This window comes from Monodon monoceros, unplaced genomic scaffold (assembly GCF_005190385.1).
Source record: "Monodon monoceros isolate NGI ecotype Baffin Bay Population unplaced genomic scaffold, NGI_Narwhal_1 Super_Scaffold_11, whole genome shotgun sequence".
Classification (NCBI taxonomy): domain Eukaryota; kingdom Metazoa; phylum Chordata; class Mammalia; order Artiodactyla; family Monodontidae; genus Monodon; species Monodon monoceros.
Genome location: NW_021703767.1, coordinates 56,376,530 through 56,396,189, shown reverse-complemented (window position 1 = coordinate 56,396,189; position 19,660 = coordinate 56,376,530). Strand labels below are relative to the sequence as shown.

Sequence of the window (19,660 nt, the reverse complement as noted above, 5' to 3'; positions counted from 1 at the left end):
CATACAGCAGTGTTAATTATATCAATCATGTTGTACATTACATCCTTAGTACTTATTTATCTTATAACTGGAAGTTTGTACCTTTTGATCACCTTTATCCAATTCCCCCTCCCCCCACCCCCTCCTTCTGGGTTATGAGTTTGTTTCTTTGTTTAGGTTTTTTTGAAGTATAATTGACCTACAAACACAATGTTAATTCCTGGTATACAACGTAGTGATTCAATATTTCTATACATTACAAAATGATCACCACAATAACTCATCTGTCATCATATAAAGATATTACATTATTATTGACTGTATTCCCCTGTACAGTACTGTATGCTGTACATTTCATACCCATGACTCATTTATTTTGTAACTGGAAGTCTGTACCTTTTAATCTCCCTCATCTATTTCTCTAATTTCTTCCACCCTGCCAGACTGGCAGACTACAAATAATATCAAATCAAGATATAAAATATATAAGAATTATAAATAGAATTATAAAAGAATTATAGATAGAATTAAGAATTAAAATAAGAAAAACAACAAAAAATTTATACATGTGCATACACACAAATATATCTTGCATACCTGAACTGTGCCCTGAAGAGCAAGCATATCTTCTACATCTGGTTATCAGAGGTGTAGAAGGTGGAATGAATGCCATTCCATTGTAGGCATTCAAAAAATGGCTTTCCCTAAGAAAAATCAAAGAGTTTATTAGTGAAACAAAAATCTCAAAATTCTCAAGGGAATTCTAGGTAACTTTCAGTAATTCAGACAAGTTTCTTTCATGAGGAGAGATATTAATATTAACACATTCTGGGTCTATGTCTGATGGTATATTTCACACTCTAAGTGGGAAAAGATGTGTTTAAGTATTCATCTATTACTATAAAAGCTAGGCCTTCATTACAACATCTAGCCTTAAAACTGTCATTAACGAGCTAGTTTTTTAAATTACAAACATAATGAGAATGTTGATATTAATTTTAAATATATTAGCTATATTCTGGATTAAGTGACTTTTTAAGAGGCTCATATTCTTAGTCCTTAAACTTGCATAAATTTCATAGAACATTAAAACATCAATTTTAAATTGGCAAATACGCTAGGTCACTAACTGAATGTGTCTAATTTGGCTGATAATCAAAGGCATATATAGTTCATGTCTTTCAGAATTGCATTCAATTAGCTGAAACTACAATTTCAAGACAGTCGGATGCACTGGCTATACTCTCACTACCCTCTCATAGACTGTCTCCACAGAGCCTCACAAGAGATATGCTGAGGGGACTTCATACGTATATAAAATAAATTCAATCAAGAGATATATTTCACCTGCGGCCTCATCAAACGTCCTCCATCAAAAAGTTACCTGGAAATGCTCAACATCATTAATCATTAGAGAAATGCAAATCAAAACTACAATGAGATATCATCTCACACCGGTCAGAATGGCCATCATCAAAAAATCTACAAACAATAAACGCTGGAGAGGGTGTGGAGAAAAGGGAACCCTCTTGCACTGTTGGTGGGAATGTAAATTGATACAGCCACTATGGAGAACAGTATGGAAATTTCTTAAAGAACTAAAAATAGAACTACCATATGACCCAGCAACCCCACTACTGAGCATATACCCTGAGAAAACCATAATTCAAAAAGAGTCATGTACCAAAATGTTCATTGCCACTCTATTTACAGTAGCCAGGACATGGAAGCAACCTAAGTGTCCATCAACAGATCAATGGATAAAGAAGATGTGGCACATATATACAATGGAATATAACTCAGCCATAAAAAGGAACGAAACTAGGGCTTCCCTGGTGGCGCAGTGGTTGAGAGTCCGCCTGCTGATGCGGGGGACACCGTTCGTGCCCCGGTCCGGGAAGATCCCACAGGCTGCGGAGCGGCTGGGCCCGTGAGCCATGGCCGCTGAGCCTGCGCGTCCGGAGCCTGTGCTCCGCAACGGGAGAGACCACAGCAGTGAGAGGCCCGAGTACCGCAAGAAAAAAAAAAAAAAAAAAAAAATAACATGTAAAATTATAAGCACCTAAGATGTTAACGTGCGTGGTATACCCAACTAAACTTGTTAAATTTGAACAACCAAGGATACGGTAACAAAAAACAAACAAAAGCGCCAGTTTGGGAAAGTTCCCAATTTCAGTTGTAGTCACCTAAATCCTAAAATCATTTTAAATGCAATTGTAGGAGGAGAATTGGTAATAAGAAAGAAAGCTCACTAAGTAAAAATTTCATGGACCTTTTTCTTCTTTATTCTGTTATAATGTCTCCTGTAGCTACCCGGAGTACTTCAGGGCTTCCTCTTCTTTCTGTTATGACAGAGAAATGTCCACCCTCCAGCAGCTGACCCCGGAAATAGATGCATTGGAGAAGGATCTGAGGGGAAGAGAACTGGGCCATTTGCCCCTAGCAAATAAGGTTTTGTAAGAATCCAAGTTTGAGTCAGGACTGGGAGAGAGAGTAAGGGTGCAGTGGTGGGTTTTGGAATTGGGGTCGAAGAGTGTACACAAGCTGTAAATCTCATCATCATTTTCAGGGTAATAAAGGACAAAGAAAATGTGAAGTAAATCACTAAATTCCCCCAGGGAGTCAAGTGTGACAATTCTGTAAATTTTCCACTCCGTAAAATTTCATCTTAACATACAAAAACAAGAAAAGATGCAAAGCAATAAGAATTATTTCCTTTTAGCACAGTAATGATTAAAAGAAACTACCTGGTAGGCTGTAATCCCAAATAGTGCACAAAACATGCCTGCAAAGCAACTGACCAGTCACATGTATAACACTCATTCATTCCCTCATTCAACAAATAAATATTTGAACACTGGATACAATGATAACAGGAAAGATACTGTTTCTAATTTTCATGAAATGTTTAGTCCAGTATATGTGTGTATGTGTTTGGGGGGGAGAGGGAGGGGTTAATCAGTCCCCTCACTCACTGAGCTAATATTTATCAAACGACTGCAGTATGCTAGACTTTTTACATGTTAGCAATGAATACATCTCCTTTCCTTGGGATGGCTCACATTCTAATGAGATAAACAATAAATAAACAAATAACATTTAAGGCATTGGCAAATCCTATTAGGAAAACAAAAAACAAGGGAGTGATGAGAGTATGTGTGATTTATGTGTGAGTGCATGCTATTTAAGATTTTAGGATTTGGTTGTTTAGGACAGCTCCTCTTTGGAGGTGATATTTCAGCAGAAATCTTAATAAAATGAGAAAATGAGCCACTGGAATACATAAGGAAGAAACATTTTGAGCAGAGAGAATTTCAGGAGTAAAGGCCCTGGGTTGGAAATATGCTTGCATGTTTAATATCATGAATGACAAATTTATTGAGCACACAATTTATTTAGCTCTGACTATACACCAGGAACCAAAGACCCAATGTAAGTGAAATCAATATAAGTGAAGTCCTAAACCTCAAGAGGTGTAATGTCAAGTCCTAAACCTCAAGAAGTGTAATGTCATCCCTCAAGGATTATAATAGAAACAAATACCACAAAGCTCCGTCACCCCAATCAACTCCAGGTAGTTGGGCAAATTTTCTTAGAAAATCTCTGATAAAGCTAATACATGGAATTAATATCATTAAGGGGTACAAGAAATTGGAATCTGCAAAGTTAAGCCAGCTCTAAGGAAACAAATCACCATTAGAAACAAGAGTATTAAATGTCATCAGTGGGAGGAATGGGGAGGAGGTATGAGTACAGGAGGAGAAAACACACACTTTTAGAAAAGGTAGGATGAGTAAAAAGGTACTACTGTTACCTCCAATTAGAAACAAATAATTAGAAGCGAAGCTGGTTACAATGGTGTCATGTAAACACTACTCACCACTGATTACAAATCACACCAACTGTTTATATGTGTGTATATATATGCTATGAATGACTGATGTCTTCAATGTGCAGTTAGTAGGACTGTTAAGACAAATAAGAACATTTAAAATAACAGATTCCCAAGTTTTCTGTTATTAACTACCAAAATCACACAGCTTTATGGGGGAAACAAACCACTTTGGGTATTCCATATAATTTTATTAGAAATTCTTCTACTTCTGGTTTAACTAAGTAATCTACCACCTTCTGAGAAGATAGAAGGTTTTTGAAGGTTGTCATAAATAATCTATTCCCTTATCAAAGGGAGTGTTTATGCCGCACACATGTACAAACATAGGTCCGGATTTGTCAAAAAGATATAAATGGGGCTGACCTTGCTGAGGTTACTTATCTCTTTTATTTCTAGAATGCCTCGAATTACTCAGACAAACTTTTGTGTAGAGGCAACAGAAATGAGGAGAATGGATTAAAAATTGATTCCAAGTTTTCTATGAAAATTATTTCATCATTAGTTTTAAAAATTAAACTACTGATCATTTATAACATCCTTAGATATTTTTTTTCCTTTGTTAGGTTGGTCAGATTAGAATTCAACTGGGATTAAAAGTTAGTGTATTCTGAGTCATTTCTAAAGAGCAGTTGACACCCTTTAAGAACTGTAGCTACAGAAAAAGAACAACCCACCAGGTAGGTTAAGAATTTAATTAAACTACAACAAAGGCAAGGGCAAGAATTGCAAATCCGTGCTTTCTGAACTTCAGAGATTTACACCAAGCTACCCTCTTAAAATTAATACAGGTTTACTGTCCCAATGCATAAAAAATTCACCCACTCCCTAGACATTTGTTTGTGTACTTAAGCCATGGCAAGACAGATCAAAATCAAATGTTCTAGTGCCTACTGTGTGCCAACATCTGGCACACAGATATGTGTGAGATATCTTAGATACTCCATGTGCTTTTCTCACCTTAAAGGCTTATAATAAAATAGCCTCAAAAATGATTTTTGGCAAACTCATTCTTCACCTGCTGTTCTAACTCGAGCTGCTCTCAGAAATAATATCCAAGGAAAGAGAGTAAACCTGAAACGCCATGACCCTAATCATCTACTCTCATTCCTACAATTGCGAGAAAATAGCCTGTTAGGGGCAAATTCAATTTCTTCTTTGCTGCCAAAAGCCCTACAGCCAAGCCTGTAACTTCCTTAGACACATTTTTATAGAGAGTCAAGTTCACAAAATATGAATGACTGTGAAAGGTCTCATTATTAATATCTGATATTCCTGTGTATAAAAAATGCACATAACCTACTCTCACATATACACATGTGCTCATACCATTAACATTAATCATTCAGAATATTTAATCATAGAATTTTCTCTCCACCTAAAATCTCTTGTTAAACAAAAAAGACTAATGTGATTGAGTGATGGCAAGAAAACTCATGTCAGTGGCACTACGAGATGATCCATATGCATAATGTGAAATTAGGAGGCTCCTGGGGAAGTTTCCAAGATTTCACTGAACAAGAACAGCTTTTGGTGGATTCTGAACCATTAATTTTCTCTTTTATTTGAATAATTATATATCTATCAACTGAAAGTGAATTACAGAATGTCATTTGATCATAGTCAGTCATTGTGATGGAGTCAACCAGGAGGCCAGGTGCTCCTGCCATGAAACTAAAAGTCAAAGTTTTTTGAGAACAGTGAAGAATATGAATTCAACACATAAACACACAAAAAAATCTCATTATGAACATGTACTTCCTATGCACATAAAGTGAATACTTATAAGTCAAATATTACTTTTGCTTTAAATAATAAAATTGAAGCTGTATTCCTAAGAAAGTATAAACAAAAAGGAAGAATATGGTAAATCTTTAAAATCTCTCATTTTTTACATTGTCCTTTAAAACATTTATTCCCTTTAAAGCAATTATTCCATTTCTAGGAACTTACTCTAAGAAAATAATTAGAATTCTACTCAAATAAGGACTTTTTCTGAGTATTATTTATAAGAACAAAGTTGTATAAACATCCTAAATATCTCTCACTAAAAGATGAATTTGTAAATTATGGCAAATACATCTAATGGGATATTCATTCTTTAAATAACATGTTTTCAAATAACTTTTGATACTTTAGAAAAACGTTCAGGGTATAATGTTAAACAAACAAAAAAGTAAAATAAAAGAAGTATATACATTATTTAACATTTCATATACATAAATGTACAGAAAAGAGGGCTTGAAGGGAATAAATTAAAATGGCATCTGTGCTCTGCTATGAATAGTAAGATTATATAATTTCCTTTTTATTCTACTATGTACTGTACACATTTCCTATGATAAGCTTTTAATACTTTTTTCAACATAAAGTTATTTTTTGAGGGCAGGCAGGAGGAAACTTTTGGAGGTAATGGATATGTTTATGGCATAGGTTGTGTCAACTGAAAAAAAATGCACACTTAAAAGTTGAGAGTTATGTTTTATTCGGTGGACAAAACTGAGGACTTAAGCCTGGGATGCAGCCTCTCTCTAAGGGACTGCTCCGAAGAGGCAAGGGGGGAGCCAGGATATATAGGACTCTTTGCAACGAGGACCAGGTAGTAGGAACATCAAAAGATTACTGTTAATTAAAGAAAACCAGGTATCTCAGATTAACGAATGTAGTGCTTTTCTGTGTATGGAAAGATGCAAGAGTTTGGGCTTACTGAAATCATTCCTTCGACGTGCACCTTAGCTATCTGGGGCCCTACCCTGTGCTTTCTCCTCCTGAGTTTCCTCATGGTTCACTGTCGGGGTGGGGGGGGGGGGTGGGGGCGTGGCTGCAGTGCTGATGATTGGATGGCGGGCCTTATGTTTCCACCCTGAGTTCCCTCGGGGCTAATGTCTGGTGGCTGTGGTGGCTGATGACTGCAACATCCTTTGTTTACTGATATGGCAGGCAGCATTTTTAATTCACAGTGGTGATGATGGTTTCACAGGTCTTATCTCCAAACTCATCAAATTGTATACATCAGATATGTACACCTTTTTGCATGTCAAACATACGTCAATAAAGTGTTCTTTTAAAAGATATTTTTAATTGCTAATTGTGTCTAAATCTTTATAATCCTCAAAATTTCATAAACGGTAAGAGCTACATTTATGCAAAAATGCCTTGAAAATGACTTCAGAATATTTCATTCTAAAAAAAATTTTATGTGCTAGATGCTATGAGCCAACTATTATGCTGCTTTATTTCAATAGTTTTTAATTTTAAGTAGTACTTTAAGGAGTGATGTTTATTATTATTTTTTGTTTTGTTATATTTTTATTCGTTTTTTCTTCTCTGGAAAGTCTATTTTGTACTTCCACTCAGTAATCATTAACCATGATTAGTTACCTGATTAATATATTTACTTAAGATCTAGTTGCCACTTTATGAATGTTTGTGTCACAGCAACATCTTCCAAAGTGCTCTCTATGAGAAATTGGTCCCGTTATCAAATAAGTTTGGAAAACACAGTTTAACATCTCCCACCACTTTCTAACTTAGAAAGTCAGAATTTAAACATGGATATGTCTTGAGAAGTACCGTTGTATAAGAACCTGTATGACTATACTTAGCCAACTCTTCCCCAAACTTGTTTTTTACAGAATCCTTTCCAAGAATATACGTTTTAATAATCTGAGAAACTAGTGTTTGGGAGCAGTGCTTAGCAAGCTTTAATTTGCAAAAGAATCACCTGGGGAAAAGGTTGAAGTTGGTAATCTGATCTAGAAGGTCAAGGGTGAGGCCTGAGATTCTGAGTTTCTAACAATCGGCTTGGTGATGCCTGTATTGAGATTGCTGACCACATTTTGAGTCCTAATATAAGAAGGAACATACTTCAGGAAGTGGACAAAAGCCTGAAACATACCGCACACCCACCCACACACGCACACCCATTTTTTTCTGTAAACTAGCATTCTTTCATCAGATATTTATTGAACACACACACTGTGTGAGGTATGGTATCAGGTGAGTACTAAATGTTAGCTTTAAAAATTAGATATCTGAAAAGATAATAGTTTTGGCTTCGAGGAATGCCTTATATTGTCTTTCCACGTGGGTTAATTCATAGTACAAACAACCTGATTTAATGTGTTACTGAATGGGCACTTACCATTAAATGTCTGAAGCCCAGGTTGGGCTCTTGGCTGTAATAAACTCAGATGGCAGCTCATAGGCGTGGAGCACCTTACTTTGTGTCAGCATTTCTATTCCTTTGACAAGTCCATAACTGCTTTGTTATGTTAACTTTGAGACCAAGAGTGAACTCTTGCTAATTCTCTAAAGTCATGTAAATTATATTAAAAACAAACCAAAGAATAAAATATATACCTCTTTTTTGAAATGAAGTAATAATGGAAATTGTATTGCTTGAATTTTACTTTCTCTAAAGCAGTAGTCTCAACCAGGGGCAAATTTATGCCTCAGGGGGCATCTGGCATTATCTGGTGACATTTTTGGCTGTCACACTGTTTGCATGGAGGGAGGGGGGTTCCCACTGGCCTCTAGTGAATAGAGACCAGAGATGCTGCTGTACATCCTACAACACACAGGACAGTCCCCCACAACAAAGAATTATCTGGCCCGAATATCAATACCCTATCTAGGTTAAGAATTTGTGCTTTTTTTCTAATATATTCTTTGATCTGATTCAGGTCTAGATTGGAAAACTCTGAAAAAGAATGTGCTAAGTCCTAGACCCTGTTTCACCTGGAGTAGATTTAATGCTGATTTGCAAATAGAAGTGAAGAAGAGAGAAACTACTGGTCGATAGCTCTCCTGAGAAGATGAAGGCATGTAGGCACATTACTAAAATGTTCAGTGGCTGTGGTCATAGTCACAGGGAAGGAGTTGGGCCATTATCTGGTTACAGTTGGTCAGTGTGCCACTTTTCATGTGTACATGTTGGGTTGCTATAAACCAGTGAAGAGGCTAAGATTTTCCAGGGTTCCTTTAGAAAATAAAAATCACAGTTTCCAAGTAGGTGCCAAAACAGTCATGAAAAGTGGCAGACAGTCCTCACAAGTTGAAACTGTATGACAGTGAACAATGTGCTTAACCTCCTTGTTCATGTAGACCTGAGCTGCAGATTAAAAGTGAGATAATACATGATGATGATAATGAATTGCTTTCTGCCCAAATGTCCTTGCTATTCAACATGCTGATGCCGACCATTTTTCACACCCCGAGCCCAACATTAAGGCTGTTTTAGGAATGTCAGATATTCACTCAGTGTAAGAATAAAGTGGGAATAGGAGTTGGACTGGGTGTATTAGGAAGACACGGCAAGAGGATAGTGGTCAGAGAAAGCTCCAGGCTGGTACAGATTGGGAACCACTACTTCAAAGCCCAAGGAAACAAAGTAGACATCTGTAAGAATGGCTTATCCAGATTTCACCACGAATATGATTGATGACCACGTGGAATGTTTCATAGGACCAGGCAATTCTATATGAGCTTTTCATTACACTGAGTTCAGAAACTAAGTGTTGCGAATATGCTTATAGTGGGTGTACAGATAACACGCCATTTTTATAAGCATACTAGGCAACCAAAATTACTGTGTTACGTCTCAATTTTATCAACATACAAAACCACTAGAGTAACAAGAAGTATATGTATTGGGAATTTTATTTTTTTAATTTAAACAATAATGTGTATATAAAAACTAACATTGTTTGAACCGGGAAAAAATATAACAGTGGGTCCTTTAAAATGTGGATTATATAGATTTGAAAGTGAAGAATAATTGGACATGGTGGCATGTGCAGAACTAAATGACAGGATTCAAAATGTGCTGTGATGTGCTTGTAAAAATTAATATAGCTATGGCTGGGGAGGAGTGTTGTCCCAGTAGGTTCCTTGGGATGTAGAACATGTAGGTTTGAAGTAAAGAGCAATTGAATGTGGTAGTATCTGGAGAGCTAAATGACAGAACTCAGATGGTTAATAGGATTTCCACAGCTTTAATCCAGCTGAAATAGCAGAGGCGAGATGCCGCATGCCAGGGCAGCTGAGGAGAGGCTGTTACATTCAGGGAAAACCGGGTGCACTGGGCACAGTACTGAGGTAGTGAAGAAATTCTAAGCAGTTCAGTAAAGGCAGGAAAAAAAAACTGTACAGAGAAAGGACAGGAGTCTTTGTGTGCACTGCCATCAGAGAGAACCAGTATGTCAAGGAGTCATGACTAGAACAGGAAATTGGACATTTAAAAAGAAAAATCTTCTGATGCCACCAAGCTCAGTAGAAAGTAGTTTGAGGTTGGTAGTTGGAAGTCATTTCTACAGAAGAGCAGTGTGGTTCATGGCTCACCTGCATCAGAAGAATTACCTGGGCACATATTTAAAGTACAGGTAGATGAGTCAGAAACTCCTTGCTGTGTGTAGAAAAAAGCTTTTATAAGTTTCCAGTGTGACTGAGGTGCACACTCAAGAATGAGATACACTGTACCTGAGATGAGAAAGACCACACTGGGGTCAGTGGTCACAGACCTACATGAGCTGGTCAAGGACAGAGCCGGAAGGGGATCTGAAGCCTCTGCAGTGGGGCACTACTGGAATCAGTGACCATCAAGGTCCTCCCAGGAGACTGGTGAGACCATAACTTAAATAAGTAATTTCCTGCATTTATTTTTTTTCTGCTACAATCATAGTAAAATGTAATGTGAAATAGGAAGTGTCTCATAAAGGTTAGCATGCCATTTTAGGGGTCGTATTAATTTAGTGAGGTGAGTTCATGACTTGATTTTATGAGTTTTATTTCCTTTGGAAAGTGTAAGTCTGGAACATAGGCTATCTCCTGGAGTTTTGGGTTTTTTTTCCTAAAGTTCTATGTTTTTCTCATTTCCCAGTAGACTATAAATTTCTTGAGGGCAAGAATATGCTAATGTTTCTCTACACTAAAATTATGCTCAATAAATACTTGTTTGAAGGAATTAACATATAAACGTATCAGAGAAGTACGTATTAATTAACGTATTAGAGAAAAATATGGGAGGGAAAGAAGATGACTGGCTAAAAAATAATACAAAAGAATTGAACACTATTTTATATTCAAACAAGAACCAGTTAAGAAATGAAAGAAAAAATTTCATTCAAAAGTATAACAAGAAAATGAAACCAAAAAAAAAAATCTGAGAGACAAGAAACATTCAGAACCTTGTGAAGAAAAAGTCAACATTCTACTAAGAAGCATAAAAAATGATTAAAATAGAAGGATATCTTATTCTTAGTAAGGCATAGTATTAAAAAGTTGTAAATGTCACCAATCCTAATAAAAACTACAAATAGGTCTCCACTTCCTTTTTATCTTTCTAAGAAACCATTTTAATATGGTCAAATATATATGACAGGGACTTCCCTGGTGGTGCAGTGGTTAAGAATCCGCCTGCCAATGTGGTGGACATGGGTTCGATCCCTGTTCCGGGAAGATCCCATCTAAGCCCGTGCACCACAACTACTGAGGCTGCACTCTAGGGCCCACGAGCCACAACTACTGAGCCTGCATGCTGCAACTGCTGAAGCCCACATGCCACAACTACTGAAGCCTGCACACCTAGAGCCTGTGCTCCGCAACGAGAAGCTACTGCAGTGAGAAGCCCACGCACTGCAACAAAGAGTAGCCCCAGCTTGCTGCAACTAGAGAAAGCCCGCGTGCAGCATCAAAGACCCAACGCAGCCAAAAATAAATTAATTAATTAATTTTAAAAATATATATAACACAAAATCACCAATTTAACCATTTTTAAGTGTACAGTTCAGTGGCATTAGGTACATTTACATTGCTGTGCAACCATCACCACCATCCATCTCCAGAACTTTTTTCTCAAACTGAAACCTATTAAAGATTAATTCTCCATTCCTCCCTACCCTCCAACCCTCAGCAACTCCAATTATGCTCTCCCTCTTTATTAATTTGACTACTCTAGGTACCTCACTGAAGTGGAATCATACAATATTTGTCCTTTTGCCACTGGTTTATTTCACTTAGTATAATATGTTCAAGGTTTATCCATGTTGTAGTATGTGTCAGAATTTTCTTCCTTTTTAAAGCTGATAATATTCCATCGTATGTACATACCACATCTTGTTTATCCATCCATCGATGGACACTTGGGTTGCTTCTGCCTTTTGGCTATTGTGAATAATGCTGTTATGAACATCTGGGCATAAACATCTGTTTGAGCCCTGCTTTCTATTCCTTGGGGTGTATACCCAGAAGTGAAATTGTTAGATCATGTGGTAATTCTCTTACTTTCAGATTAATCAATTCAGTCTTTTGAGAAATCACCATAACATTTTCCAGTGCCTGCACCATTTTATGTTTCCAAGAGCAATGCACAAGAGTTCCAATTTCTCCACATCCTTGCCAACATCTGTCATTTTCTGTTTTTTATAATAGCCACCTGAATGGATGTGAAGTTGTATCTCGCCATGGTTTTGATTTGCATTTTCCTAATTATTAATGATGTTGAGCATCTTTTCATGGGCTCATTGGCCATTTATATATTTCCTTTGGAGAAATGTCTGTTCAAGTTCTTTGTTCAACCAGGTTGCTTGTTTTTGTCATAGTTATTGAGTTGCAGTACTTCTTTATGTAGTCTAGATATCAATTATTATCAGATATATGATTTGCAAATATTTTCTACCCCTCCATGGTTGCCTTTTCACTATTTTGATTATGTTATTTGATACACAAATTTTTTTTATTTTGATAAAGTCCAACTTACCTATTTTTTCTTTTGTTGCCTGTGCTTTGAACGTCCCACCTTTTTTTCCTAATGGCCAACCAACTCTAAAGTTCATCTGGAAAAATAAACATGCACAAAAATAAACTCAAAATGGATTAAAGACTTAAATGTAAGGCCTGAAACTATAAAACTCCTAGAAGAAAATGTAGGAAATATGCTCTTTGACTTCAGTCTTAGCAGTTTTTGGGGGGGAATCTCTCTCCTCAGGCAAGGGAAACAAAAGCAAGAATAAACAAATTGGATTACATAAACTTAAAAGCTTTTGCACAGCAAAGAAAACTGTCGACAAAATGAAAGGCCACCTACTGAATGAGAGAAGATATTTGCAAATGATATATCTGATAAGTAGTTACTATCCAAAATATACAAAGAACTCATACAACTCAACATCCAAAAATAAACCCAACTAAAAAAATGGACAGAAGATCTGAATGGACATTTTTCGAAAGAAGATATACAGATGGCCAACAGGCACGTGAGAAGGTGCTCAACATCACTAATAATCAGGGAAATGAAAATCAAAAACACAGTGAGATATCAACTCACACCTCTCAAAATGGTTATTGTCAAACAACAAGTATTGGTGAGGATGTAGAGAAAAGGGAACCCTCGTGCACTGTTGATGGGACTGTAAATTGGTACACCCACTATGGAAAACAATATGGAGTTTCCTCAAAAAATTAAACGTAGAACAACCAATGATCCAGCAATTTCATTCCTGGGTATTTATCCAAAGAAAACAAAAACACTAATTTGAAAAGATATATGTACCCCTATGTTCAATGCAGCATTATTTACAATAGCCAAGATATGGAAGCAACCTAAGTGTCCATCAGTAGATCAGTAGTTGATTGGATAAAGGAGTTCTGTATATATATGTATACATATATATGTGTGTGTGTATATATATATGTACGTATAATGGAATATTACTCAGCCATAAAGAAGAATGAAATCTTGCCTTTTGGGACAACATGGATGGACCTAGAGGGTATTATGCTAAGTGAAATAAGTCAAACAAAGAAAAACAAATACTGTATGATTTCACTTATATGTGGAATCTTAAAAAACAAAACAAATGAAGAAACATAACAAAATATAAACAGAGTTATAGATACAGAGAACAAACAGGTGTTTGCCAAAGGAGATGGGAATGGGGGGAGAAAGAAATAGGTGATAACTATGTAATGTTTCTGTATGGTGACAAATCGTAACTACACTTATCATGGTGATCTGTTTGAAATGTATATGTATAGAAATACTGAATCACTCTTTTGTAACAGGAACTAGCATAGTATTGTATGTCAATTATACTTCAAAAACAAACATTTAAGAAAGAGATAAGATTTGTGGTTATCAGAAGTGGGGGGTAGGATAGGGGGAAGAATTGGATGAAGGCTGTCAAAAGCTACAAACTTCCAGTTGTAAGATAAATGAGTACCAGAGATGTAATGTACAACATGTTAAATATAATTAACACTGCTGTATGTTATGCGTGAAAGTTTTGGGGAGAGTGGGAAGTTCCGGGAAGTTCTCACTACAAGAAAAAAAATTTTTTTCTATTTCTATAATTTTGTTCCTATGTGAGAGGGTGACTGGACCTGTGATAATCACTTCATGATGGACATGGGTCAAATCATTATGGTGTACACCTTAAACTTGTGCAGTGCTGTATGCTAATTATGTCTCAATAAAACGGGAAGGAAAAAAGCAATGGAGTAAATCCCTATTTACTGGTAAGGTAGATGTTCAAGTTTTAAAAGTTTAAAAAGCAAGTTGTTAAGTATTGTTATAATAGGATCCCATTTGTGAAATAATATAGGTGTCTGTGTGTGTATATATGTATATGTACATATTTGTATACACATGTATGTATATGTATACATATTTATATTTATCCATATATATTTGTATATACATAGAAACTCTGGAAGATAAACTGCAGGAGGGACTTTGATGTTTACTTTATACTCTTCTCAATGGTATGATATGGCAATTTTATGATTAAAATTTACTTTTACCATTAAAAATAAATACTTTGTGCTGGGTATAGTAGAGTTTCCATTCTTGAAATAGATTCAGTAAATGAGATTGTTATCGAAGAGTGTGGAATGGAAAATAAAGGTACATTTCAGGAACATGGCCAGCTCTAGGTTTGAAAGTACAAAAGGTTCTAGATGGTTTATATTTGGGCAAATGACTTTTCTTCAATTCATTCTCCTTATGGTAATATATGGGGGATTGGACTAGAGGATGACTAAGTTCTCTCATGGGATGACTGAGGTTCCGTATAGATTATGAGCCAGAGCAACCAGAAGACCAAAATGCATGGCAAAAGAATAAAGACGCTGTACTAGAGATACAACTTAAATTGTCAACATGATGTGTTTCTTCATGAAATGTCAGCTCCTGGAGTCTGTAGCCAGGCCTTGAATATTGTGGTAATAATATGAAAACAGATTTCTCAAGACAGCTGCCCTCAATTCCACTTAATAGTAAATAACTTCTGTTTTGCTTCAATGCAAGATGCAAAGAATTTCAATTTCTTTAATTTTCAAGTTCTTCCAATAAATGTCCTTACCATTTCCCCATTTCAAACATCTTTTCTCATTTCCACTCTTTGAAATACAACTCATTTTTTTAAAAAATTAATTCATCAGCATAAAATAGACCAAAAAAGCAAATCACAGGAATGCATATTCACCTCATGTTTCAGCTTTCTCCAACCTGCTGATGCTGCTAATACTGTTGCCTCAATAAGTAAACATTTTGCATGTGGTGTAGAATATATTTCACAAACTTAAAATTTATAGGTAAAAGTATTATCACAATTCAAGTATCTTTTTCTCTAGAGTCAAAGTAGGCAGTTCTCAAGTGTCATATGGGCTGTGTCCCAGAATTTAGATTTTAAATCTGCTAATATAGAAGTGGGAATATACTCCCTACAGAATCAGTAGTGTAGATGCTTCATGTGTTCTCAGTCTAAACCACAATGACCTACTTAATCCTACATAACCACTATACCCAAATCGGAGTATTTCTGAGCAATTGTGGAATCTAACAAAGAAAGCAAACACTTTGGAATCAAAACCAGATTGAAATCCTGGCTCTGTTGCTTCCCAACTGAGCAAGTCATTTAAAGCCAATGAGCTTCAGTTTATTCCTGTGTGAAACAGTGATCATAATATTTATTTCCCAGAGTTGCCATGAGGATTATCTGAGATTATGTAGGTGGTCATTTATTTTTCTTCCTGCCTCCCCTTCTAGGCTCCTCTTGATGCTAGCTTTTGCTACTCATTTGAAACCAGAGGAGGTTTTCTTCTTTATTTGCTCTACACCATAATTACAGTATTAACTAAACTATGAAAATGGGTTGGCCTAGTTTCAATCACAGCCCCAAGCAGCATCTGAAGGATGGGTACTGCTTCAACCCTGGAGAAACAGGAGAACAGAGCCTTGGAGCTCCTGTCATGCTCTTGGGTGGTGACAGCTCATATCACAGTGGCACCCGCACTCATCAGTTATTAACACTACAGGCTCTGGCGTCAGAAGGACGAAGATCAAAATCCTGGATTTACCACTTACCACGTATGCGAACTTGAACAACGTATTTAACCTCCGTGCCTCAATTTCTTCATTTGTAAAGTGAGAATAGTAATAGTACCTTCTATCTAAGGTCTGTTGAAGATTAAATGAAGAAGTGCGTGTAAAATATTTATAATAATAACTCTCTGATAACATTTTTCTATAGTTTAAGCTTACTAATTATGGTTTTGATGCTTTCCAACAGAAAAAAGTTTAAACAAAAAAAGAAAGCATGTATATACTGCTAAATATAAGGTGGGTAAAATATTACAAGTTACTTTCCAAAAGTTTTTTTGTTTTTTTAAAGGACACCTTTCTTATTTATGAAATCAAAATTGGATGCTTTATGTGTTCTCAGTGCACGCTGATAAATCAGTGTAAAAGGATGAATCTTAGTTCACAAATCAGGTGTGAAAGTTGTAATTATACTGAGTTTTCTATTACATTTTAATTTTTTGTATAGTCCTCCTTCAGCCAGGATGACAGCAACTTGATCTCTGTATTTTGAGTTTTCTAGGAATAACATCTAGTTTATAGAGGCTTCACACAGTCCCCAGATACCAGGCTGAGGCATCTGGTGCTTGATGTCATCTGTTCACTTAGGTGTCTGCTGAAACATCTTACTGGGTTCTCAGTCCTCACCTCTCTAGGGTTGCTAACAAAACATTCCTTATCTCTGTCAACTGGCCTCTTCAAAGCAGGAGGCTCTGCTACTTTTAGGCCTCACTTGAATCCCTCTGCCCCTTTCATGCCATGCTGGGGCTTCCTAATTGCTACCTGGCTGTCTAAAACCCTAGACACACCATGCAGCCTCTCCTTTGGAGTTCCTGAGAGTCTGGTCAGGAACCTTCTTCTTCACTTCACTTCTCTTCCATCGCTACCCTCCAATGACGTTATAGAAGTATCAGTATGAACAGTCTTGTGAAGAAAGCTCTGGGACAAGTTGGGACATAAATAAATAAAATCTAAGCAAGGCAGGGTGAGAAAGACCTCCAAAAGGTATGAAAAATCCTTGAGGGCTCTTGAGAGCAGTTTCTTCATGTGAGGATGAAAAGAGGAGGAGGGTGTCTGGGTGGCATGCGGTGAGAAGGTAAGGAAGACAGTAGTGGAAGAGAAAGGCAGCAGACATTTGCATGTTGAGGTCATTTCCAAGCTGTGTCTGTAATAAGATGCTTTTTCTTATTCCATTCCTTCATTTTCCCTTTAATTCTGTTTTTCAGTTGGTGCTGTGCTACATAATTTTTTGTTAGTATCTTTTGGAGACCTTTCTGAGTCTTCTTTGTTTAGATTTTATTTATTTATATCCCAACTTGTTCCAAAGCTTTCTTAGCAAGACTTCATACTGACACGCTTTATAACATCATCAGTCTCTGCCTTCACCCTCTTAATGATCCTAGGTGCTTTTTCTCACCTCTCTTTCTTATCTTTCCTGATTGGGAGGCTCTCAAGTCCATTTATATTATGTCTCTATTTTTACTAGCATTTTTTAAGCTAGTTTTTCGTTCATGTGTCTCTGTTATTTTCTGGGTCAATTTGATTTATATTTACAACGTTGTGAGAAACAACAGCAAATGTTTTCTCCCATTTTGTCATTCAAAGGAATCTTATCACATTTCCCTGAAAGACCAAGGACAACTTGAAGATATTTCTCAATTGCCTTCTTTCTCTGAGGCAGTGGTATATTGTCACTACTGAATTTCAATGTGAATAGTTTAGAGCCTCATCTTTTGAAACTCTTTGGAAATAAGTACATTAGGTTATCTTGTTCCTGGCCACAGGATACATTTTAGAAAAGAAAAGCTCCAAATCCTAACTGACAGCTATTTCCATTTCTAATGAATGGCATTTTCTCTATGAAGTCTTACTTAAATAATATATCATTATTAGTATGCTACATTAGTAGCATACTAATACTACATTAGTATGCAGAATGTAGCACTTGTGTTTTGTTTTGTTTTTAATTTTAAAGCAACTACACAAACTAGAATATGTTCCCAGGGACAGAGCTTGAGAGAAATAAATTTAGATTTTTTTAAAGGCTTTGACACAGATTATTTATTATAAAACAAGACAAAAATATCATATTTCCTCAAGCCATAAATACTTGGTACCTTGAGTTAATGATTGCCCTCCATCTTGATACGCTACTAGATTATGTATTCTGTCCTTCAAAGGACAGATTGTGTTGTTTTTCCTACAGACCGTGTCAAAGATAAACAAAGCTCCTGTTTGGGTTTAGGTTTAGAAACTAGCAGAAGCATTTTTAAAGCCACTGCATAGGAGAGACAAAAAGAGGAAGTTGCTTTTTCAAATATCAGCATTTACGCTGACTTTTCATAGAGCTTGATATAAAAGACCTACCAAGATGAAGTGGGAGAGGTGACAGGAAAAGGAAAAGAAATCACTGTGTTTATTACACAGTCATTTAAAATAAAATTGATTAACAACAGATAAAACTTATGAATTGATAGCCGTCTTCCAAGTTTTCCCTGGTTTGTGACTTACTGTAATTTTCTAAAACTATTTCATGAAATGTTAAGTCCATACAAACATAGACGTTGGGATTTAAATTTTTATAAAAAGAAAAAGACAGACTCTGATTACCTGAGAAAGCTCTGTTCTCATCCGACCTTTGGTGTGAACAAACAGCAGAGTGTGAAGCTTCATGAGAAACGCGGAGAATAGTAATCTGCGCTTTGACCTAGGACCTTTGCTCTTAACCTAATCAATCCTGTTCCAGCTATGGTAAACATACAGAGGCAATTCCCTGCGCTGCCCTGGATAAACAGTAAATCTAACTGATCACTTTATAATTTTCCCATAATTAATGCTAAATCTCTTCTGAAAGGTAGATTCAAAGTTGTGATTTCATATTCTAATTACAAAGATGGAGTTCATCATATCTTGTTGCCACACTGGAAATACCCACTTACTCTCCCTGAATTGGTCTCTTGGGAACCGTAGCACACTCAGGCCTTTTGGATGGCCAGACAGGGAGACAGCTGTGGATCTGTGTGAGGCTAACAGGCCCTGACAGAGTTAGAATTCCTCCGGTTGGCCTGCACCCAGGAACGTGATTCTGTAACCAACAGGTCCAAATGGCCCCAGGCAACAGATACCATTATGCTAGGACTGATTAAACATTAACCGCGAACTAGAAAGTTCTTTGCTTTTAATAACAGCAAGGTGGTGCTTTTTTAAAATTCTCTTCCTTTATGCAACAATACGAAAATGTTCTTGATAAAATCTTAAATTAAAAAAAATGAAAAAAATTCCCATTTAGGCTATGATTACTGTTATATAAGTTTCATAGATATGCGAAAAGAAATGCATTGGAATGTAGAAAAATATAAGATATTTTCTGTTTTAATATTGCTGAATTTCAAGTAATTCCACTTTTTACATTTTGAATTCCTATTGCTGTT

General features: G+C 36.3%; 1 long non-coding RNA gene across 1 annotated transcript; it reads right to left on the bottom strand.

Moving 5' to 3' along the window:
* Positions 1 to 576: 576 nt before the first annotated feature.
* LOC114890381 lies at positions 577 to 18,915 on the bottom strand. The gene is made up of 3 exons (XR_003792270.1): positions 18,840 to 18,915; positions 12,630 to 12,705; positions 577 to 683 (listed from the first exon to the last, which is right to left on the bottom strand). It is a non-coding gene; the product is annotated as an uncharacterized LOC114890381 (long non-coding RNA).
* Positions 18,916 to 19,660: the final 745 nt, after the last annotated feature.